The sequence below is a fragment of the Protopterus annectens genome, chromosome 2.part1 (genome assembly GCF_019279795.1).
Source record: "Protopterus annectens isolate FY-2018-M chromosome 2.part1, PAN1.0, whole genome shotgun sequence".
NCBI classification, from domain to species: domain Eukaryota; kingdom Metazoa; phylum Chordata; order Ceratodontiformes; family Protopteridae; genus Protopterus; species Protopterus annectens.
In genome coordinates this window covers 417890193-417914618 of record NC_056729.1, presented here as the reverse complement: position 1 = coordinate 417914618, position 24426 = coordinate 417890193, and the positions used below count along the sequence as shown (strand labels likewise).

The window sequence follows — 24426 nt, the reverse complement described above, 5'->3', positions numbered from 1 at the left end:
ATATCTTTGCTCACTTCCCAAAAGTTCCGCAAGGAGGTCCCACTTTCAAAGGTCCCCATCTGTTGGGCAATCTGTTCAACCATTTGGGATATTTGTGTACAGTTGAGGGGAGGCTCTGGGACACAGCAGATGGTAGGGAGTAATGGGAGGAAAAATAAGAAAAGAAATGATTGAGATCAGTTTTCTGTTTGATTCTAGCTGTTTTGTGATTTTTAGGTCCTCTTTCAAGCCCAGTAAAAGTCACACTGAAAAGATTCAGTAACTTTTTTCCTGCAGTTTCATTGTTATCATTTTTTCTCATTTCATTTCTGATTTTTGCACAAGTAGAACTGGAAGATATTTTTATTCAGCTTTTTCCAAGGGGCTGTTTGCAGTGAGTAACAAAGAACCCTTTCACAAGGACAGTTGGTTAGCATATTTGTTTTTAGTTTAGTACACGCACATCTTTTTAGTTTAGTACAAGCACCAAAACCCCTTTTCTGTGCATGTCATGCTCTCTGGTACCAGTAGAGGAGAGCCAACCCATCTCTACAGTTCAGTTCATTCTTACAGCTTATAAAATTTTTAGCTCATTCTTGATGTATTTCCTTGGCTTTTTCTTTTGTTCAGTGCCTAGGAAACAGAAACCATGTAATGTTTCCCCCTCTAGCACACAAACTCACTCATAAAACCTTCATTGTACAGCTTTAGATAATACAGTCTACCTGCAGTCTGATAACCCCTGCAACCAAACTACACTGCACCAATCACACCTTCACCCTACCAGCATCAAAACTGGGACACAATGCCAAGTTATCTAAAATATCTCCCCTTCTACACCAAATTCAGTCCCTGAATCAAAAACACCCAATTAATCAAGCTGAATGCCAATGCTGGAACACAGGTGACATCACATAAATCATACTATCACCTCTTCTCTAATCATCATCTCTTCTTCTGATGTAACCATTTTGGCTGCTCTTCTGGTACGTCCCCAAACCTCCCACCACTTTCTCCTTTTCTGTTTTTGTGGGAATTAATTTTACTGCTTTCACAATATTCAGATGTGTGTTACCTGCACTTGTCCATCCATCCTCAAACCCATTTACCTATTTTTGCATATTGGGGTCAGTGTCACTTCAGCAGTGACAATCCTCTAAAGCCAGTGTTCAAACCACCAGGTGGCTAGCTGTGCACAGTATTACGTACAAGATTTGCCTTTCACACAGTCATTTGTTAAAAGCAAAATGTATATTGGTCTGCTGAGATCAATGTTATCCAGATAAATTTTGAAGTAAAAATAAAAGTTTTCCTACATTTGTAAGGTCATCATTTTGGCCAAACAAAGATGATGTCTGTACTTTTTTGAGAAGACTGTGTAGTCTTAATGAGTGCATATGATATCTGCACGTCAACCTGTTGAGGAAAGGAGTAGGGATAAGATTGAGGCCTACTTTAGCTGGAGAAGGATGGCTCTTGTGGTAAGAAGCTAGCACATTGCTGGCAGTAGGATCTGATGTATAAGCCTTAACAAGAGCCAAAGAAGGAGAATTTAAAAGAAATGAGACCAGCCATAAAACAAAGCCCATTTTAATAAATCCTAACATTTTGTTGGCATTCGTCTGTTCCCTTTCAGTTTTTGCTAACAAGAGGTTAAGCTCATTGTCTGACCATGGTCTGAGAAAAAGTTCCTCAGCAGTCACAGGTGGAAGCTTGCCATAGGTTTCTGACACACTGCTTTATGCCCCTGAGATCTCGGATGGCTAGCCCCTTGGAGTAGGTCATCAAGTTCTCTGGCTAATGCCCACAATTCTGTCATGTACTTGGAGAGTTTGGTTTTTCCTCATTGTTACAAGTGTGTGACTTCAATAAGTCAAGATTTGCACTTCTGCAGGTCTTGCTGCCACATCTGTGCAACTGGATTTACACTTGTGATTTGCTTGTGGGATAAGAAAGGTTGTAAGAGCACACACTGAACATTACAGTTTAATGCTGGGTCAAGGTACTTCATAATGTGTCAAACTCTTCTGTTTCCTTTAGTAGGCACCCTCATCCTGAGTGAGAGAGATCACCCACCAATGACCAGTGAATTCCAGGGGCATGGAATGCAAACACTGTCCTTGTCACCTTCATAGGTTCATAGGTTTGTACTAGGCTAATGGCTCTAGGGCCTTTACAAGCCTAGCCCAAAGAATTGCCCTGGCACCATGCCACCCGATGTTAGTTCACAGTGCCTCTATCTTGTAGGGCAACTGGAGTGTTCCCTGGGGTTAACTTCCTGTTACCCATCCACTGGTCAAGATGCCTCTTCAAGAGAGCCAGCGAGGTGCTCTGCTTGACATGAGTGGGAAGCTTATTCCAGACTATGGTCAGTCTCTGAGTGATGAACCTGCCCCTCCAGCATGTTCTGTTGATTGTGGTAATGAGGTTGTGATCTCTGGAGTGTGTGGCGCTGGGGTTTGGGATTTCTTTAGGCCTACCATTTTATGTAGGGCTGGGTCAGACATAGCTTTGTAAGTCAAGCAGAGATCACCTCTAAGTAGATAAGAGACTGAGAACAGCTGAAGTTTCTTGAGTCTGTCCATGTAGGACATGTGTTTAAGGCCTAGGATCCTTTTTGTGAGGTACTTTTGTGGCCTCTCCAGCTGTTCTAGGTGTCTGGTCAGGTACATGCCAAACGGGACGTTATATTCGATGATTGGTCTAATGAGGGATGAGTAGAGAGGGATGATGACTTCTTCCTTCCTGGATGCGAAACTTTTGGTTATTAGATGTGCCAAATAGAAGGACTTTCTGACCACAGTGGCAATCTGGTGCTCAAAAGTGAGGTTGCTGTCGATCTTGGTGCCCAGATCTCTTATGGCTGCTTCAGTGGGCTCCCATCGACATGGTAATTGGTGGGAACTGAGTTTTTTCCAAAGGGAATGATGACACATTTTTTGGCGTTAATTTTAAGGCCATGGTTCCGACACCAGTTATTGGTCTCAGTGAGGCCCTTTGTAGGATGCCTGTGTCACTTGGGGAGTTAATAATGACTCCTAGCTTGCAGTTATCAGCAAACTTGGTCAGCCAGAGTCCCTCTGTGTTGGTCTGGACTTCTGAGAAGTAGATGCCAAACAGGAGAGGGCCCAAGACCAAGCCCTGTGGTACTTCACTCATGACTGGTCGACAGTCTGACTTGGAATCTGCAACTTTCACTCTGTGGATCTATGAGCCAATTTTCAACCCACCTAGTGATATTAGGACTGATGCCTAGCTTGGTGAGTTTCAGTGATACCCGAGTGGGGAATGGCATCATAGGCCTTGGCCAGGTTGAGATAGGCTGTATGCACTGCCTTACCCTCATCCACAGCCTTGGTGATTGCCTTGAAGACATCAACCAGGTTCAGCAGGCAGGATATCCCCTTGACAAAGCCAAACTGCATGGGTTCAAGGGTTTGGAGATTGCCTATATCTTTAAGCAGGTCCATGATGATGCATTCCATAGCTTTACATACCAGACTCATCAGGCTAATGAGGCGATAGTTCCCAGGGTCTGTAGTCACTCCCTGTTTATGGAGAGGGATGACTGTAGCAGTGCGCCATTCGTTAGGTGCATAGCCTGAGGTAAGGCTGTGATTGAACAGGGCACATAGTTGTGGTGCCAGATATTCTTCGTGTTTCACTGTTGCAGTCATTACATTTGGGTTATCTGCTTGCAGGTAGCCCTAAGTCGGCCTGATTATCAAAGTCTTGGGTCCTGTGTCGGTTGCAATCTCATCTTCCATGATGTCAGGCAGTCAGGGTATAAAGCATGCAACTGACGCCCATTACATCAGTCTTTCTTGCCGTGTTGCCCGAACCAGAAGCAGTTTGCAAGTGCCGGTCGGCTAAATCCTGAAATTTTCGTTTTCGAGTTTCAGATCCGAAGTCTTCAACAAAACTAAGTACCCCATTGGGATCCTTTTTTTTGCTCTTAACCAATGTCAGTAAAGGTTAACAATTATATTTCTTGTGGAATGCAAATATCTCATAAAGATTTTCATTCGTACTGCATACCTTGCTTAGGCCCAGACCACGACGTCCCCCGCTGTCAGTTTTGTGCCTTATTTAAACCTCGAACTATTCGTTGTCTGTTCATTTTTGCATCTAAATATTTTGGTACTCTGTTCAATTATCCATAAATGGTTTCAGTAAGCCACCCAACTACTGACATTCCAAAAAAGTGCAAAGATAAAGACAGAGACAGACCGCATAGGTCCAAAGCTGCCGACGACGCTTCTGCTAAGCTAGTCGCCAGTTTGCCAGTACTCTGTGAGGCGCTTTCGCAGCCCCTGATACCTGCTACTTCAGATTCGCAGGCTTCTACTGAGACCCATTCGGAGTTCGCTATGCCAGTAGATGCTTCTTCGACTGTGGAACCTGGGGATGTCTCTACCTTGGATGGGTCTGGAGCCGCTGTGCAGGCACCGGTTTCTGAGGGTGTATTCAGGCCTACTGACTTGCATATTAAACTGATGCCATCTTCTTCTTCAAGGCCTAAAACTCGATCCATGCCTAGGAAACCGATGCCCAGACCGCGTAGTCAGGCCCCTATGCCTAAAAAAACAAATGATAAGAATGGCTGAAGACCTTATTACTCTAATCAGGGGAAGCCACCCTTCTCCTTCTAAGAGACCTAGGACTGATTCTTCTTCTGAAAAGGATTCTGAAATTTCTGTTTTGTCTGATGACCAGGAGTAGCCCTTATCTACCTATGAGGATTCTGATGCAGAGGACTCCATTCCCTCTGCTTCCCCTCCAGAGGATTTCACTTTTGGTGAAACTTTGCATACTCTTGGGGACCATTTCCTCTGGGAAAGCAAGGATACTCAAAAAACTCCAAAAAGAGGCTTAGGGAGTTCTTACTTCTACCTCAACACAGGCCTTTAGCTATCCCTCCTGTACTGGACTTTGTAGATGATGCCTTCTTGGAATCTAGCCTGGCCCCTGACACTTTATCTCTGACTCCCAGAAAACCTGACCAGTATTACAGAGTACCTGACTCTCACAAGTTCCTCTTTAAGAATCCTACTGCGGATCCTGAGACCATTTCACAGGTATCCAAAGGCATTAAGGCTACTACTGCCAAAAACCCTACCCCCTCCGATAGAGATTCCAGGGCTCTGGACAGATGGGGTAAGAAGGTATACACTTGTGCTACTTTGGCCATTAAGGCCTTAAACTGACAGTTTATATGTTAAAGTATCAGCAGCATATTATTGGATTGCTTAAACAGAAAATTATGTTGATTCCGGACTACTGAAAATAAAGAATTACAGGATTTAATGCATTCTGCTGAAAAAGTTGGAAAATATACTTTGTAATGTGGTTTTGATTCATTAGAGGTATCTTGCAGGGCTGCTGTCACTGGGTCTGTACTTAGAAGGCATGCTTGGCTTAAGGAGCAAACTTTGCCAGATCATGTTAAAGCTAAATTACTGGAAGCTCCCTTAAACCAAGACCGCCTGTTTGGCAACAAAGCAGAAGTACTTAAAAAGATGGGGGAAAAAGCTAAATCTATGCAAACTGTTAAAAGACTTCCTGCAAGTACAGCCTCCCAGATTTAGTAGGCACTGGCCTTCTAAGAATTGGTCCTTTCCTGCCTCTTCCAGGCCTTCTCAGTCCAAACACAGGATCAGCAGACCACCCAGGCTTCAGTCTCAAGGTACTCACAGGCCTAAGCAGTGGGGGGCTCCCACTTCCAAAGCTGGGAATAGTAAGACACCCCCCTATGGTAAACTGTCACAATGACTTCACTTTAAACCTTCCAAGCCCTGCTCAACTGACTGTTCATTTAGGGGGAAGATCGCTCTGCATGCAAACAACTGGGATCTCATTACCCAAGACAAATGGGTTTTAAATATAGTTTCCCAAGGATACAGATTCCACTTCCACTCCTTCTCAACCCCAACCGTTTGGCCAGACCTACCCCCAAATCAGTGGGCAGAGGCTCAAAAGCAGGTTCTTTCTGTTCTAAGTATCAGAGCTATTCAACCTGTCCCAGAAGAAGAATGGGAGCAAGGTTTTTACTCGAGCCTTTTTCTGGTACCCAGAAAAGACAATTCCTGACATCCTATCCTGGACCTGTCTATCCTAAACACATTTTTGGTAATACCAAAATTCAGAATGCTAACTCTTACTCAGCTGCTTTCCATGCTAGCAAAAATGCCTGGTTGGCAACACTGGATTTAAAGGAAGCCTACCTGCACATCCCAATAAGGGAATCTTGCAGAAACTACCTATGCTTCAGAGCAAGTTGTATGTACTGTCAGTTCTCTGCACTGCCCTTTGGCTTATCTACTGCGCCCAGGGTATTCACAAAGTGCCTAGCTCCAGTCATTGCATACTGCAGGCAAAGAAATATTCATCAAATATATCCATACCTGGACGATTGTCTAATTCAGGCAGAAAGCCAGGACCTACTTTCAAATCATCTGGCATTTGGAAAGAAATTACTAACTTCTCTGGGGTACACCATAAATGAAGAGAAGTCACATCTAGTACCCTGCCAACAAATTGTATTCCTGGGAGCAAGCTTGAATACAACTTCCCAGATGGCCTACCTCATGCCAGAGAAAAAAGATGTTCTTCGTGTTTCACTGTTGCAGTCATTAACATTTGAGTAATCTGCTGGCAGGTTGCCCTCAGTCGGCCTGATTAACAAAGTCTTGGGTCCTGCGTCGGTTGCTGTCCCTTCTTCCATGATGTCAGGTCGTCAGGGGTATAAAACATGCAGCCAACGCCATTACATCAGTCTTTCTTGCTGCGCGGTGCCCGAAGCAGAAGCGGTTCGCAAGTGCCAGTCGGCCGATTCCTAAAATTTTCGTTTTTGAGTTTCAGATCCAAAGTCTTCAACTAAAAAGCTAAGTACCCCGTTGGGGAAACTTTTTCATGCTCCTTACCGATATCAGTAAAAGTTAATAATTGCATTACTTGTGGGAAGCAAATACCTCATAAGGATTTTCATTTGTACTGTATTCCTATGCCTAGGCCCTGAGCACAATGTACCTTGCTGTCAGTTTTATGCTTTATTTAATCAACGCACTATCAAACGTCAGTACATTTTTGCTTCTAAATATTTTGGCTCACGCTTTAATTATCCAGAAATGTCGTCTGTTAGCAATCCGTCTACCGGAATACCTAAAACAACACAAAGAAAAAGTCACACAGGCCGTTGAGGTCCAAAACTGCCAACGCCACTTCTCCTAAGCCAGTCGCCAGTTCGCCGGTGCTCAGTGAGGCACTTTCGCAGCCCCTGATACCCGCTCCTTCTGATTTGCAGGCCACTACTGAGACCCATTCAGAGTCCGGCATGCCGCAAGATGCTTCAATTATGGAACCCGCGGATGTCTCTACCTTGGATGGGTCCGGAGCCGCTCTGCAGGCACCGGCTTCTGAGAGTGTTTGTAGGCCTACAGATTTGTATATTAGACCGACGCCATCTTCAAAACTAAGGCCAAAATCTCGACCTATGCCTAAAAACCAACGCCTGGGCCACATGTGCAGGCCCCTATGCCTAAAAAACAAATGATCAAAATGGCTGATGATTTAATTACTCTGATCAGGCGTAGCCAACCCCCCCCCCCTTTTAAGATGCCTAGGCAAGACATTGATTATGAATCTTCTGACTCTTGTAATGACCAGGAATTGTCTATACTTACTTTTGAGGACTCTGATGCAGAAGATTCCATTCCTTCTGCTTCTCCCCCTGAGGATTTTTCTTTTGGGGAAACTTTACATACCTTAAGGGAACATTTCCACTGGGAAAGTCAGGATTTCTCTGAATCTAAAAAGAGACTTTGGTATTTTCTTCTTCCTCAAACATAGGCCTTTGGCTATACCTCCTGTTCTAGACATTGTTGACTTTTTTTCAGAATCTAGTATGGCTCCTGATTCTCTGCCTCCAGCTCCTTGTAAGACAGACAGATACTACAGGGTTCCTGACCCCCACAAATTTATTTTCAAAAATCCTGTTGCAGATCCTGAAACCATTTCTCAGGGTCCCAAGGGCATTAAGGCTTCTACTGCTAAAAATCCTACCCCTTCTGATAGAGATTCCAGGGCGCTGGATAGATGGGGTAAGAAGGTTTACACTTCTGCAACCTTGGCAATCAGGGCTATAAACTGTCAATTTTATATGCTAAAATATCAACAGCATGTCATGGGACTACTTTAACAGAAAATTATGTTAATTTCTGACTGTGGAAAACAAAGATTTACAGGATTTATTGCATTCTGCTGAACAAGTTGGAAAGCATACTTTGAAATGTGGTTTTGATTCTTTGGAGGCCTCTTGAAGGGCTGCTGTAACTGGGTCTGTGCTAAGAAGGCATGCTTGGCTCAAAGAGCAAAATCTGCCTGATCATGTTAAAGCAAAATTGTTGGATGCTCCTTTACAACAGGACCGTGTCTGTGGTAATAAGGCTGAAGAAGCTTTAAAGATGGAAGATAAAGCTAAATCTATGCAAACTGTGAAAGGTTTCTTACAAGTGCAACCTCCAAGATTTAGTAGGCACTAGCCTACTAAGAACTGGTCCTTTCCAGTTCCTTCGAGAGCCAGTCAAGTCAAACCCAGACATTCCAAAGGCTCCAGGTTTCAGTCACAAGGGACTTTCAGAACAAAACAATGGGGTGCCTCCTCTTCCAAATCTGGAAACAACAAGACACCTCCCTATGGTAAGCAGTCTCAATTACTTCCCTTTATACTTACCAAGCACTTACTTTTAGCCACCCCTTTTGGGGGGAAACTGGCTCTTCATGCAAGAAACTGGCAACTTATAACCCAGGACAAATGGGTTTTAAATATAGCATCCCAGGGATACAGATTTCATTTCCACACTTTGCCAATTCCAAACGGATGGCCAGACCTGCCCCCAAATCAGTGGGCAGAGGCCCAGAAACAAGTGCTTTCCCTCATGAGCATTCAACCAGTACCAGAAGAGGAAAAGGGACACTGTTTCTATTCAAGACTTTTCCTGGTACCCAGAAAAGACAAATCATGGCGTCCAATTCTGGACTTACCTACTCTAAACACCTTTCTGAACATTCCAAAGTTCAAGATGCTGACTCTTCACCAGTTACTTCCTATGCTAGGCAAAGATGCCTGGTTGGCAACTCTAGATTTAAGTGGCTTACCTGCATATCCCAATCGGGGAATCTTGCAGAAGATACCTCCACTTCAAAGCAGGCTACTTGCATTACCAGTTCTCTGCACTGCTCTTTGGCTTATCTACTGTGCCCAGGGTCTTTACAAAGTGCTTGGCTCCAGTAATTGCATTTTGCAGGCAAAGAAATATTCAAATATATCCATACCTGGATGATTGTCTAATTCAGGCAGAAAACAAGGACACTCTTTTAAACCATCTGGCATTTGTAAAAAGGGATTTTCTTCGTGTTTCACTGTTGCAGTCATTACATTTGGGTAATCTGCTGGCAGGTTGCCCTCAGTTGGCCTGAATAACGTCTTGGGTCTTGCGTCGGTTGCTGTCTCCTCTTCCATTACTTTAGGTCGTCAGGGGTATAAAACATGCAGCCGATGCCATTTTATTCAGTCTTTCTTGCCGCGCGGTGCCCGAAGCAGAAGCAGTTCGCAACTGCCGGTTGACCGACTCCTGAAATTGTCGCATTCGAATTTCAGAACCGAAGTCTTCAAACCAAAGCTAAGTACCCCGTTGGGGAAACTTTTTCTTGCTGCTTACCGATGTCAGTAAAAGTTAATAATTGCATTTCTTGTGGGAAGCAAGTACCTCATAAGGATTTTCATTTGTACTGTATTCCTTGCCTAGGCCCGGATCATAACATGCCTTGCTGTCGGTTTTGTGCTAGATTTAACCAACACACTATTAAGCATCGGTATAGTTTTGCTTCTAAATATTTTGGATCAAGATTCAATTATCCTGAAATGTCGTCGGTTAGCAATCCGACTACTGGTGTTCACAAAAAACGCAAAAAAAAAAACGGACAGACCGTCGAGGTCCAAAACCGACAACGAAGCTTCTCCTATGCCAGTCGCCAGTTCGCCGGTACTCAGTGAGGCGCTTTCACAGCCCCTGATACCCGCTACATTTGAGTCCCAGGCCTTTACCAAGACCCATTCGGAGTCCGGTATGCCGCGAGATACTCAGAGTATTGTACCCGCGGATGTTTCTTCCTTGGTTGGGTCCGGAGCCACTGAGCAGGCACTGGCTTCTGAGGGTGTTTTCAGGCCTCAACATTTTAACCGACGACAGCCTCAATAACAAGGTCAAAAACATCTATGTCTAAAAAACTGACGCATGAGCCACATGCTCAGGCCCCTATGCCTAAAAAACAGATGAAAAATGAGTACTTGAATACCTTGATCAGGGGTTCCCAACCACCACCACCCCCCCCCTGCTAAGAGGCCTAGGCAAGGCACTGATTATGAATCTTCAGATCAGGTTTCCATTTCTTCTGATTCCTCTTCTGATCAGTAATCCACCCTATGAGAATTCTGATGCAGAGGAATCCATCCCATCTGCATCTCCTCCTGAGGATTACTCTCTTGGAGAGACTTTGCATACTTTAAGGAAGCATTTTCATTGGGAGAGTCAGGACTTCTCTGAATCAAAAAAGAGGCTTAGGGATTTCCTCCGTCTTCCTCAGCATAGGCCTTTGGCTATACCTCCTGTATTAGACATTGTTGATGATGTGTTTTGGAATCGAGCATGGCTCCTGATTCCCTACCTCCAGCTCCTAGTAAGCCAGACAGATATTACAGGGTTCCTGACTCCCACAAATTTCTATTCAAAAATCCTGCTGCTGATCCAGAGACTTTCTCAGGGTCCCAAGGGCGTAAAGGCCTCTACAGCCAAAAATCCTACCCCCTCTGATAGAGATTCCAGGACGCTGGATAGATGGGGAAAGAAGGTTTGTACGTCTGCTACCTTGGCAATTAGGGACTTAAACTGCCAGTTTCATATGCTTAAATATCAACAGCATGTTATGGGCTTACTGAAACAGCAAATTATGTTGATTTCTGATTGTGTGGAAAATAAAGAATTACAGGAATTATTGCATTCAGCAGAACAAGTTGAAAAGCATACTTTGCAATGTGGTTTTGATTCCTTGGAGGCCTCTTTCAGGGCCGCAGTTACTGGATCTGTGATTAGAAGGCATGCCTAGCTCAAGGAGCAAAATCTGCCTGATCATGTTAAAGCTAAATTGTTGGATGCCCCCTTGCAGCATGATACTCTGTTTGGTAATAAGGCAGAAGAGGTTTTAAAGAAAATGGAAGACAAAGCTAAATCTTTGCAAACTGTAAAAGATTTCTTGCAAGTGCAGCCACCCAGGTTTAGTAGGCACTGGCCTACTAAAAATTGGTCCTTTCCTATGTTCAATCGAGCCACTCGAGGCAAATCCAGGCACTCAAAACGCTCCAGATACCAATCGCAGGGATGTCCTTCATGGATGCATCTGCAGTCATAACAACTGGGTTGTCCTGTCGTCAGGCAGCCCTACAGTCGGCCGGATTCCAAAGTCCGGGTCCGGCTTCGGCTGATGTCGCACTTCACCCGACGTCATCTCTGTTGGACTTCGGGTATAAAGGCATCAGCCGACGCCATTTTCTTCAGTCTTTCTTGCCGCGTGGCGCCCGAAGCAGAAGCTGTTCGCAAGTGCCGGTCGGTCGGATCCAGAGATTACTTCTACCGAATACTACCAAGACTTCTAAAGCTAAGTACCCGCTGGGGACTCTTTCTTGCCTCAGCCGATGTCAGAAAAAGTTAATAATTGTTTAACCTGTGGGAAACAAATACCTCATAAAGATTTCCACTCTTACTGCCTGCCTTGCTTAGGCCCAGCCCACGACGTAGCAGCCTGTTCGTCCTGTGCTTCTTTCAACCGACAAACGCTTAGACGTCGGTCGGAGTTTGCAGAACAGTTTTTCGGTTCTGATTTTGCGTACATTATGCCGCCGGATCCTCCGACCACGATTCTGCCAAAACGCAAAGAAAAGACCGACACTGCGGTCCGCGGTTTCGCCGAAACCATGGTTAAGCAAATCATGAGTGTCTCGGTTTCGAAACCGAGAAAACTGATCAAAATACAGCTGAATCTACCTCTACAACTGAGGTCCCTGCTAACACTCTTGAATCGGCCTCAGAAATTTTACCCACTACGGTGCTTACCACTGACTTATCAGACACCATTCCCTTGGATGTCTCTACCCCAGCACGTGGTGCTGCTAGGCCTCCAGCAGCCATGTCCATTAAGGCCTTCGCCAGGGCTAAAGCAGCCAAGACTACTAAAACAGTGCCTCTTAAACCCCCCTCAACCAGGCCCTCTTCCAGTTCTCAAATGCTTACTTTGGCAGAAGATTTAATTTCATTAATTAGAGGATCTCAATCTCACCCAGACAGGGCCTCTCAGCCCCCAGAGAAGAGACCTAGGGCAGAGCCCCATGAGCCAGTGTCCTCTGATGATTCTGCTGATGAATCAGACATAACTGACCAGCCAGAGGCTCCTTTCTCCAATTTTGAAGATTCTGATGCTGAAGAATCCATTCCAGCTGCTTCCCCACCAGAAGAATTCTCCTTTGGGGAAACCTTGCATGCCATGCGAGAACAGTTCCAATGGCAGCAACAGGATTTTTCAGACTCCAGGAAAAGACTTAGGACCTTTTGCACCTTCCACAGCACAGGCCCTTAGCTATACCTCCTGTTCTCTCTGTGGTAGATGATGCTTTCAATGATGTCTGCTCCGCTCCAGATTCTTTACCCCCAGCCCCTGCCAAACCAGACAGATTTTACAGGGTGCCAGATACTCATCACCACCTTTACAAGGCCCCTCTTGCAGACCCCGAAACTATTTCCCAGGGTCCCAAGGCAGTAGCCGCGACCATAGCTAAAAACCCTGTTCCTTCTGAAAGGGAAGCAAGGTCATTAGACAGATGGGGTAAAAAGGTTTACACTTCAGCCACTCTCTCAGCTAGAGCTTTAAACTGTCAGTTTCACATGATACAATACCAAGAGTTTATGCTTGATCAGTTAACTAAAAAGCTAACCACTGATGAATCTCTTGATAAGAAATATGTATTAGAAATGGTAAATAACATACAGCAAGTTAGTAACCACTCTTTAAAATGTGGCTATGATGCACTGGAGGCTTCATTTAGATCAGCCATGACTGGCACTGTAATTAGAAGGCATGCATGGCTAAAGGAGCAAGCTTTACCGGATCATGTTAAATCTAAATTGCTAGATGCTCCTATGGATAAAACAAGTTTGTTTGGTACACCTGCCCAGCAGGTTATGAAGAAAATGGAAGAAAAGGCAAAATCAGTCCAGACAGTTAAAGATTTCTTGCAGGTTCAACCCCAAGGTTTAGCAGGAACTGGCCTGCCAAAAATTGGTCCTTTCCTGACTCCACAAGACCTCAAAGGGGCAGGAATAGACGCTCCAGAGGCAGAAACCAATCCAGAGGAGGTGCCTACAGAGGACGACAGTGGCAAGGTAACAACAGAGGCACAGACTCAACACCTGCCACTACATCAACACAGCCACAGTGACTTAATCCTAAACCCGCCTACCAGGGAACAAATAGCAGCTCCTCTAGGCGGAAAGCTAACCTTATTTTCAAAAACTGGCACCACATAACAAAGGACAAGTGGATTTTACGAACCATAGATCAAGGTTACCGGTTCCACTTCCACACTTTACCAGACAAAAGAGGAATGCCAAATCTACCTCCAAATCAAAAGACAGAGGCTCTACAACAGATAATGGAGTTAGCAAACATGAGAGCTGTGGAGAAAGTGCCAACAGCAGAGCAAGGAAAGGGTTCTACTCCAGACTATTCCTAGTTCCAAGAAAGGAAAAAAGTTGGAGACCAATTCTAGACCTGTCCACCCTGAATACTTACATCATTGTCCCAAAATTCAAAATGCTGACCCTACAGCAACTTCTTCCCATGCTGGGCAAGGAGTGTTGGCTGGTAACTCTAGATCTCAGGGAGGCATACCTGCACGTCCCCATTCGACCAATCTGCAGAAGATACCTCAGATTTCTTGCAGGATCAGAGCACTATCAATTCTCAGCATTGCCCTTTGGCTTATCTACTGCCCAGAGTATTCACAAAATGCCTGGCATCAGTAATCGCCCATTGCAGACTACAGGGAATTCAAATTTATCCATACCTGGACGACTGCCTGATACAAGGAGACAACAAAAGCAAGCTGACAACAGATTTACAAAGGGTCATTTACTTGCTTCAAGCACTGGGATACACAGTCAATTTACAAAAGTCAAGACTGATACCATCCCAGACAAGGACTTTCCTGGGAGCGAATTGGACACAGTAAGACAAATGGCATTCCTAACTACAGAAAAACAAAAGAACTCCTCTTTACTTCTTGGCACTAACAAAACTGAACAAGTTAACAGCAAGAAAGGTACTGCAGGCCTTGGGTTTCATGGCATCATGCATAATCTTGGTTCCATTTGCCAGACTACATATGAGAAAACTACAGTGGTACCTAAAGAATTTATGGTCCCAACACAGACACAGCCTAGAAACGGAAATCCCACTAATACCATGCTTAAAACAGGAGTTCCTATGGTGGGCTCAGGCATGCCAGTCAAACCCAGGCCTGCCCTTTCGCAAGGGTCAAGCAAGCCAGACCATCACAACAGATGCTTCAGACCTAGGATGGGGCGATATGCTGGACAAATGCATACAAGGATTGTGGACACAGGACCAACTTCACCTGCACATCAACCTAAAAGAAATGCTGGCAGTAAAACTGGCAATCCAAAAGTTCAGACCATTTCTCAAGGAGGACCACTTGATGATAAGGACAGACAACACCACAGTCATGTGGTACATCAACAAACAGGGAGGCACTCATTCTTACTCCCTATGCAGAATGACTTTGGAGCTGTGGACCCTGGCACTCAGCTACAACATCCAGTTACAGGCAATATTTGTGCCAGGAAAAGAAAACTCTAGCAGATATGTTAAGCAGGACCACATGGGATCCCCACGATGGGCAGCTGCACCGGATATCTTCAAGCCCATCTCGAAGAAATGGGGAATGCCTCAGATAGATCTATTCGCATCACCTTTCAATCACCAGCTCAAAAAATTCTGCACAAGGACATTCCACCCACTAGCATGGAAAGTGGACTCGCTCTCCTTCAGCTGGAAAGGCCTAACAGCATATGCATTCCCACCTCTTCCCTTGATACACAAAGTACTACTAAAAATCAAGGAGGAACGACCAAGGATAATCCTGATAGCTCCAAACTGGCCAAGACAGCATTGGTACCGACTGCTGAGGAGCATGTCGCGAAACAATATGTCGCCAATACCCCTGATGCCTTTGATGCTAACTCAGAACAACTGCAGCACCATGCATGCAAACCGTAAAACCCTGCAACTGACTGCATGGAACATCACATAGCAGCTGCTAATACAGAACTTTCACAAAGAGTTAAAGACATTATTCTTGAAGCACGCAGGCCTTCAACTAGAAGGAATTATGCTGGGAAATGGAAAAGGTTTGTCATTTGGAGTTCTGAAAGAGGAAAAGATGCATCAAACATAGATATGCCTAACATTCTGGAGTATCTGGCGAACTACTTCATTCAGGCCTGTCCTACTCCTCCATCAAGATTCATGCATCAGCTATTTCAGCAGAATACAGCTTTGATCCACCTGTTTTTCACACCCTTTGCTCAGGCAGTTCCTCAGAGGAATCAAGAATGTAAAACCTCCAAGGAAACCACCATTGCCAGCTTGGGACTTGAACTTTGTGCTAGAAAAATTGACACTATCACCTTTTGAACCAGCAGCAACAGCAGACCTACAACACCTGTCATGGAAAACTGCTTTCCTACTGGCAATTACTTCAGCAAGGAGGGTTTCAGAACTACAGGCCTTAATGGCAGTGCAACCCTTTCTAATCTTCCACCAAGATAGAGTGTCCATGAGGACTAATCCTACATTTATGCCTAAGGTGGTATCCAGAGTGTCTTTAAACCAAGCAATCCACCTACCTACCTTCTTTCCCAACCCACAAAACAGAGGGAAAGAATACTGCATACCTTGGATGTACATAGACAGCTACGCTACTACTTGGACAGAACAAAAATAGCAGAAAGACTGACCAACTTTTCGTAGCCTATGCAACAGGAAGGGAAGGAAAAGCTATTTCCAAGCAGACAATCTCCAAATGGATAGGAAATTGCATACGATTCTGTTACTCCTTCCATGGAAAACCAATTCCACAGAACATAAGACCTCATTCTACAAGGGCAACAGCCACTACCACAGCCTTCTTACGAGGAGTGGCTACCAAAGACATTACTGAGGCGGCTACTTGGACCTCCGTGCATACATTTGCCAAGCATTATAATTTACCTCTATATTCCAGATCCCGAGCAGGGTTTGCCACTGCTGTTCTGCAAGGGATCCTAAACACACCATAATCTACTTTTATCCTCCTGCCCTAGTTGGCTATGGTATTCTACCCAGTTGTTATGACTGCAGATGCATCCATGAAGGACATAGTACAGTTTTGTACCTACCATAAATGTAGATGTCCGAATTGGATAGCATCTGCAGTCAGGATTACCTCCCTCCTTTCCCTCTGTGGTACTGCTAGGGTGTTTACCCTTCTAATAGCTAGCTAATGGGGTTATTTCTTTCATGGTGTATTTGTTTGTATTTATGTACATACATGCTTATTTTTGTGTTTACCTCTATCTTTTGGAAACATTGGCATCTATCCAAAATTTTTAGCCTTCTATAGGGCTTCTGGCATCTGGGGCAAGAAACACTGAAGAAAATGGCGTCGGCTGATGCCTTTATACCCGAAGTCCAACAGAGATGACGTCGGGTGAAGTGCGACATCAGCCGAAGCCGGACCCGGACTTTGGAATCCGGCCGACTGTAGGGCTGCCTGACGACAGGACAACCCAGTTGTTATGACTGCAGATGCTATCCAATTCGGACATCTACATTTATGGTAGGTACAAAACTGTACTTTCTTACAGGTCAAAACAATGGGATGCCTCCACCTCCAAATCTGGAGGAAAACAAGCACAACCCTACAGTAAGCAGTCTCAATGACTTTCCTCTACCATCACCAAGCACTTATCTTTTGGCAGCCCCCATGGGGGAAAACTAGCACTTCATGCTCAAAATTGGCAGTTAATTACCCAGGACAAGTGGGTATTTAACATAGTATCCCAGGGGTACAGATTTCATTTCCATACTTTGCCAATTCCAAACGGATGGCCAGATCTGCCACAAAATCTGTGGGCAGAGGCTCCGAAATAAGTTATGTCCCTCATGGATATGGGGGCTATTCAACCAGTACCAGAAAAGGAAAAAGGACAAGGTTTTTATTCAAGACTTTTCCTGGTACCCAGAAAAGACAATTCTTGGCGTCCAATACTGGACTTATCGATTTTGAACACATTCTTGGACATTCCAAAATTCAAAATGCTGACTTTACAACAGCTACTGCCTATGCTGGGCAGGAACGCTTGGTTAGTGACTCTAGACTTAAGAGGCATACCTGCATATCCCAATAAGGGAATCATTGCAGAAGATACCTCCGCTTCAAGGCAGGTCTTTTGCATTACCAATTCTCTGCACTGCCCTTTAGCTTATCTACTGCGCCCAGGGTCTTTACAAAGTGCCTGGCACCAGTAATTGCATTCTGCAGACAAAGAAGCATTCAAATTTATCCTCATCTGGATGACTGTCTCATTCAAGCAGAGGACAAGGACACTCTTCTTCAACATCTGGCGTTTTTAAAAAGGCTTCTAACATGCCTAGGGTACACAGTAAACGAAAAGAAATCCCAACTGGTACCCTCTCAAATAATTACATTCCTGGGTGCAAGCTTGAATACAACTGCCCAGATGGCTTACCTTACGCCAGACAAAGGCAACTGATAATATACTTCAAACAAATTGCAACAAAAACCCAGTTATCTGCAAGACAAATTCTGCTGGCTTTGGGGTTCATGGCATCCTGCATTCTACTAATTCCATATGCGAGACTGCATATGAGGAAACTTCAGTGGTACCTAAAAAGTTTATGGAGCCAACATCGTCCGTCTGGAAACAATGAATGTTCATAGTGTTTCACTGTTGCAGTTATTACACTTGGGTTATCCTGCTGGCAGGCTACCCGAAGTCGGCCCGAGTTCCAAAGTCTAGGTCCGGCGTCTGTTGCTGTCGCTTCTTCCCTGACGTCAGTGTGCCAGGGGTATAAAAGATGCAACCAACGCCATTTTCTTCAGTCTTTCTTGCCGCGCCGTGCCCGAAGCAGAAGCAGTTCGCAAGTGCCGGTCGGCAGACTCCTGAGATTTTCAGAACCGAAGTCTTTAATAAAGCTAAGTACCCCGTTGGGGAAACTTTTTCTTGCTCCAGACCGATGTCAGTAAAAGTTAACAATTGTATTTCTTGTGGGAAGCAAATACCTCATAAGGACTTTCACTCTTACTGTATTCCTTGCCTCAGCCCTGACCACGACGTTACTAGCTGTCTGTTTTGTGCTAAATTCAACAAACGCACTATTAAACGTCTGTTTGATTTTGCATTACATTACTTTGGCTGAAGGTTTAACTATATAATGCCATCGGAACAACCAACGACTGGAATTCATAAAAAAAGCAAAGACAAGGAAAAGGACAGGCATCCGAGGTCCAAAACAGATGACAAAACCTCTTCTAGGCCAGTCGCTGGTTCGCCGGTTCTCAGTGAGGCGCTTTCGCAGTCCCGGACACCCGCTACCTCAGAGCCGCAGGCCGTACCCGACTCCCACGTGGAGACAACTAGGCCTCTGGATACTAAAGGTATTGGGCCTGCAGAAACTATTCCCTCAGATGGGTCTGGAGCTGCTGAGCAGGCATCTGCTTCTGAGAGTGTTTTCAGACCTTCACAGCTTACTATTAAATCCTCTGCAGCAGCCAAAGTACAAAGACACCATTAAAGACAAAGAAACAAGTACAGCATTCTCCTGGACAGTCAACCATGCCAAAGAAACAGATGCTTAAAATGGCCGAAGACTTAATTACTTTGATCAGGGGTTCCCATCCCCCTCCTGATAAACGGCCTAGGCAAGACACGGACTATGACTCCTCTGACCAGGTTTCTATTTCCTCTGATTCCTCTTCAGATCAGGGCTGTTCTCTTCCTCCCAATGAGGACTCTGATGCTGAAGAATCTGTACCTTCAGCCTCTCCACCTGAGGATTACTCTTTTGGGTAAACTCTGTACACCATGAGGGAACATTTCCACTGGGAGAGCCAGGATTATTCAGAATCCAAGAAAAGGCTCAGAAATTTTCTGTTACTGCCTCAACACAGGCCCCTGGCTATTCCCCCTGTGCTTGATATAGTTGATGATGCTTTCTCTGAATCCAGTCTGTCTCCTGATGCACCAGTCAAGTCAGACAGGTATTACAGGGTCCCTGACTGTCATAAATTTCTTTATAAAAACCCTGCTGCTGACCCTGAAACAGTTTCCCAGGGTCCCAAAGGGGGTTAAGGCTTCCACTGCTAAAAACCCTGTTCCCTCTGATAGGGATTCTAGAGCTCTGGATAGATTGGGGAAAAAATTTACACATCTGCTACTTTAGCTGTAAGGGCTTTAAACTACCAGTTTCACATGCTTAAATATCTACAGTACCTTATGTCTTTGTTAAAACAGAAAATGCTTACAAATTCTGAGAATCCTGACAATAAGGAAATGCAGGAATTATTGCATGCAGCTGAACAAGTGGGAAAGCATACTCTGCAATGTGGTTTTGATTCATTAGAGGCTTCTTGCAGAGCCGCAGTTACAGGCTCTGTCATTCGAAGGCATGCTTGGTTGAAAGAACAAAGTTTACCTGAACATGTTAAAGTAAAATTATTGGATGCTCCATTACAGCATGATACTTTGGTGTTAAGGCAGAAGAGGTGTTAAAGAAAATGGAGGATAAAGCAAAATCTATGCAGACAGTAAAGGATTTCTTACAGGTTCAACCACCTAGGTGTAGTAGAAACTGGCCTTCAAAAAATTGGTCCTTTCAGGTGTCAGGCCACAAAGAGGCAGATACAGACTCCCAAGAGGCAGATCTCAGCCCCAAAGCTCCTACAGACCTAAACAATGGGGTGCTTCTGCCCCCAAAGGAGGAGAAGACAAATCACAACATTATAGGAAACCGTCCCAATGACTTTCCTCTACAAAGGCCAAGCACTTAGCTTTTGGCAGCACCCCTAGGGGGAAAGCTAGCACTTTTTGCACAAAAGTGGCACATAATCACCCAGGACAAATGGGTACTGAATATAGTTTCTCAGGGTTACAGGTTCCACTTTCACACCCTTCCAAAATCAAAAGGTATGCCGGACCTGCCACAAAACCAATGGGCAGAGGCACAAAAGGAAATTGCTGCTCTCATGGATATGGGAGCTATTCAAAGAGTACCACAGCAAGAACAGGGACAAGGTTTTTACTCAAGACTCTTCCTGGTTCCCAGAAAGGACAAAGCCTGGAGACCAATACTGGACTTGTCAACCCTAAATACTTTCCTGGATGTTCCAAAATTCAAAATGTTAACACTGCAGCAACTTCTACCCATGCTGCGCAAGAAGGCTTGGCTAGTTACTTTGGACCTCAAGGAGGCATACCTGCATGTCCCAATCAGACAATCTTGCAGAAGATACCTCAGATTCATAGCTGGCTCAATGCATTACCAATTCTCTGCACTGCCCTTTGGCTCATCTACTGCGCCCAGGATCTTCACAAAATGCCTGGCACCAGTAATTGCATTTTGCAGACAGAGGAATTCAGATATATCCCTACTTGGACGACTGCCTTATTCAAGCAGAGAGCAAGGACATTCTACTAAAGCATCTGGCGTTTGTAAAAAGATTATTAATTTGCCTAGGGTACACAGTAAACGAAAAGAAATCAAAACTAGTGCCCTCTCAAGAGATAATATTCCTGGGTGCAAGCTTAAATACAACTGCCCAGATGGCTTCTCACGCCAGACAAAACAAAGGCAACTGACTCATTACTTTCAAATGATGGCAACAAAGACCCAGCTCCCTGCAAGAAAAATTCTGCAGGCCCTGGGCTTCATGGCTTCCTGCATTCTACTATTTCCATATGCAAGACTGCATATGAGGAAACTACAATGGTATCTAAAAAGTGTTTGGATTCAGCATTGCCACAGCCTGGAAACAATAGTACCTATAATTCCCGGTCTACAACAGGAGTTTCTGTGGTGGTCCACGGCCTGTCACCACAACAAGGGACAGCCCTTCACCTTACCCACAGCCAGGCAGACAATAACAAAGGATGCATCGGATTATGCCTGGGGGGCACACATGGCAGGAAAATGTATTCAGGGCACGTGGCCCAGGGAACAAATGCATCTTCACATCAGTCAAAAAGAGATGCTATCTGTACAGAATGCCCTGACAGCCTTCAAGGATTTACTACATCCAGGACAACTATTACTAAAGTCTGACAGCACCACAGTTATGTGGTACATAAACAAGCAAGGGGGCACGCATTCCTACCCCCTCTGCATGCAAGCCATGACTCTGTGGAGCACAGCACTGACCTATCAAGTACATTTGCAGGCACAATTCCTGCCAGGAAAGAAAAATATACTGGCAGACGATCTAAGCAGAAATCTCCTGGATCCACATGAATGGAAACTAAATCTACAGGTCTTTAGCATGATAACAAGGAAATGGGGACGCCCAGACATAGATCTTTTTGCCTCCCCTCACAACTGCCAACTACAGAAATTCTGCACAAGAACTTACCACTCACAAGCATGGAAAGTGGACGCTCTTTCATTCAGCTGGAAAACCCTGACAATTTATGCCTTCCCTCCACTGCCTCTTCTTCCCAAGGTACTCCTAAAAGTCAGACAAGAGAAGCCAAAAATGATCCTGATAGCCCCAGACTGGCCACGCCAGCACTGGTACCCAATCCTAAAGAACTTGTCTCGAGGCCCAGCCTGACCTTTACCTCAAATTCCTCATCTTCTGACTCAACAAAACAATCAGATTCTACACAGTCAACTCAGAACCTTAAATCTGGCTGCATGGCAGATAATTTAGCCATTCAGACCACACCTCTCTCTAAAGCTGTTATGGATGTCATTCTAGAAGCCAGGAGGCCCAGCACTAGGAAATCTTATGCAGAAAAATGGAAAAGATTCTGTGCTTGGAACCAGGCACAAGGACTCGAACCACTTGTTCCAAATATTCCTCAGATTTTACAATACCTAACTGAGATGCTGGACAAAGGCCTATCCTTTTCATCTATTAAAATCCATGCCTCTGACATTTCAGCTCATTACAATACGGAACCTCCTATTTTGTCACATCCACTGCTAAGGCAGTACCTCAGAGGGGCAAGAAACATAAGACCCCCAAGGAGAGCACCAATACCTACTTGGCACCTCAGTTTTGTATTAGAAAAGCTCACACTGCCTCCTTTTGAGCCAGCCAACACAGCTGATATAAAATTCTTATCATGGAAAACTGCTCTGCTCCTAGCAATAACTTCAGCAAGAAGAGTCTCAGAGTTACAGGCATTAATGGCAGTGGAACCTTTCATCATTTTTCATCAAGACAGGGTCTCTCTAAGGACAAACCCAACATTTATGCCAAAGGTGGTTTCCAGTGTGGCTCTTAACCAAACCATTCATTTGCCAACTTTCTATCCAAATCACCAGAATAAAGGGGAGAGACTTCTACATACTTTGGATATACACAGACAGCTACGATTCTACTTGGACAAACAAAAGCTTTCAGAAAAACTGAGCAACTGTTTGTAGCTTATGCTGCAGGATCACAAGGAAAGCCTATCTCAAAGCAGAGAATTTCAAAATGGATAGAACACTGCATTCGCTTCTGCTATGCACAACATGGCAAATTAGTGCCTAAGGGCATAAGGCCACATTCTACCAGAGCAGCAGCCACTTCAGCAGCCTTTCTCAGAGGAGTACCAACCAAAGACATTTTAGAAGCTGCAACCTGGAGTTCAGTGCACACTTTCACTAAGCACTACCACTTACCTCTCTACTCTAAATCCAGAGCAGGCTTTGCCGCTGCAGTTCTGCAGGGCCTGGTAGCCTCTCCTAATCCTATTTAGGTCCAGCCACCCAACCTCGGCTTTGGGATTCAACCCAAGTGTAATGACTGCAACAGTGAAACACAATGAACATAGTACAGTTGTGTACCTACCATAAATGTAGATGTTCGAGTGTATTCACTGTTGCAGTCCAGGTTACCCACCCACCATCCCCACTTTTTCTTTGCTGGGTCCTTTCCGTACTTCTCAACTCTCTACAACCTATGTGATGTATTTGCTTGTAGATGAAGGAAATGTTATTTTGGTACATGCATGTTTTTTGACGTAATTTTTTTCAGCCTTTCCTTTTTGGGGGCACCTGACATCTGTGGCAAGGAAAACTGAAGAAAATGGCGTCGGTTGCATCTTTTATACCCCTGGTGCACTGACATCAGGGAAGAAGCGACAGCAACCGACGCCGGACCTAGACTTTGGAACTCGAGCCGACTGCGGGTAGCCTGCCAGCAGGATAACCCAAGTGTAATGACTGCAACAGTGAATACACTCGAACATCTACATTTATGGTAGGTACACTACTGTACTTTCCTCTCATTCCCTGCCTACAACAGGAGTTTCTTTGGTGGGCAGAGACATGTCACCAAAACAAGGGACTGTCATTCACTCTAGGCCCTGCCACCCAAACCCTAACTACAGACGCATCAGACTATGCTTGGGGGGCCCACCTGGCGGGGAGATGCATTCAGGGCAAATGGAGCCCAAAACAAATGCATCTGCATATCAACCAGAAAGAGATACTAGCTGTTCAGAATGCTCTGACAGCCTTCAAGGACTTATTTCATCCAGGACAACTACTGATAAAGACGGACAACAGGGGTACACATTCCTACCCTCTTTGCAGACTAGCCATGGCATTCTGGAACACAGCTTTGACTTAACAAATACATCTTCAAGCTCAGTTCCTGCCAGGAAAACCAAATACTTTGGCAGACGACCTAAGCAGAAATCTTATGGACCCGCACAAATGGAAACTGGATCCACAAATCTTCAGCAGAAATGTGGGAGCCCAGACATGGATCTATTTGCCTCTCCCCAAATTTATCAGCTGGACAAATTCTGCACAAGAACTTATCACAGAAAAGCATGGAAAGTGGATGCCCTATCCTTCAGTTGGAAAAACCTATCGGTCTATGCCTTTCCCCCTCTGCCTCTTCTCTCCAAGGTCTTGCTAAAAGTCAGACAGGAAAAACCAAAAATTATCCTAGTTGCTCCGGACTGGCCTTGCCAGCACTGGTACCCAATTCTAAGTAATATGTCTCAACTTCCTCCTTGGTACTTGCCTCGGATACCTCATCTA

General features: G+C 44.8%; 1 protein-coding gene across 1 annotated transcript in view; it reads left to right on the top strand.

Annotated features, from left to right (window-relative positions):
* LOC122794851 (SWI/SNF-related matrix-associated actin-dependent regulator of chromatin subfamily A member 5-like) overlaps positions 1–24426 on the top strand; it is a 1390680-nt gene that overhangs the window by 330183 nt on the left and 1036071 nt on the right. The gene's annotated exons all lie outside the window — the stretch shown is intronic.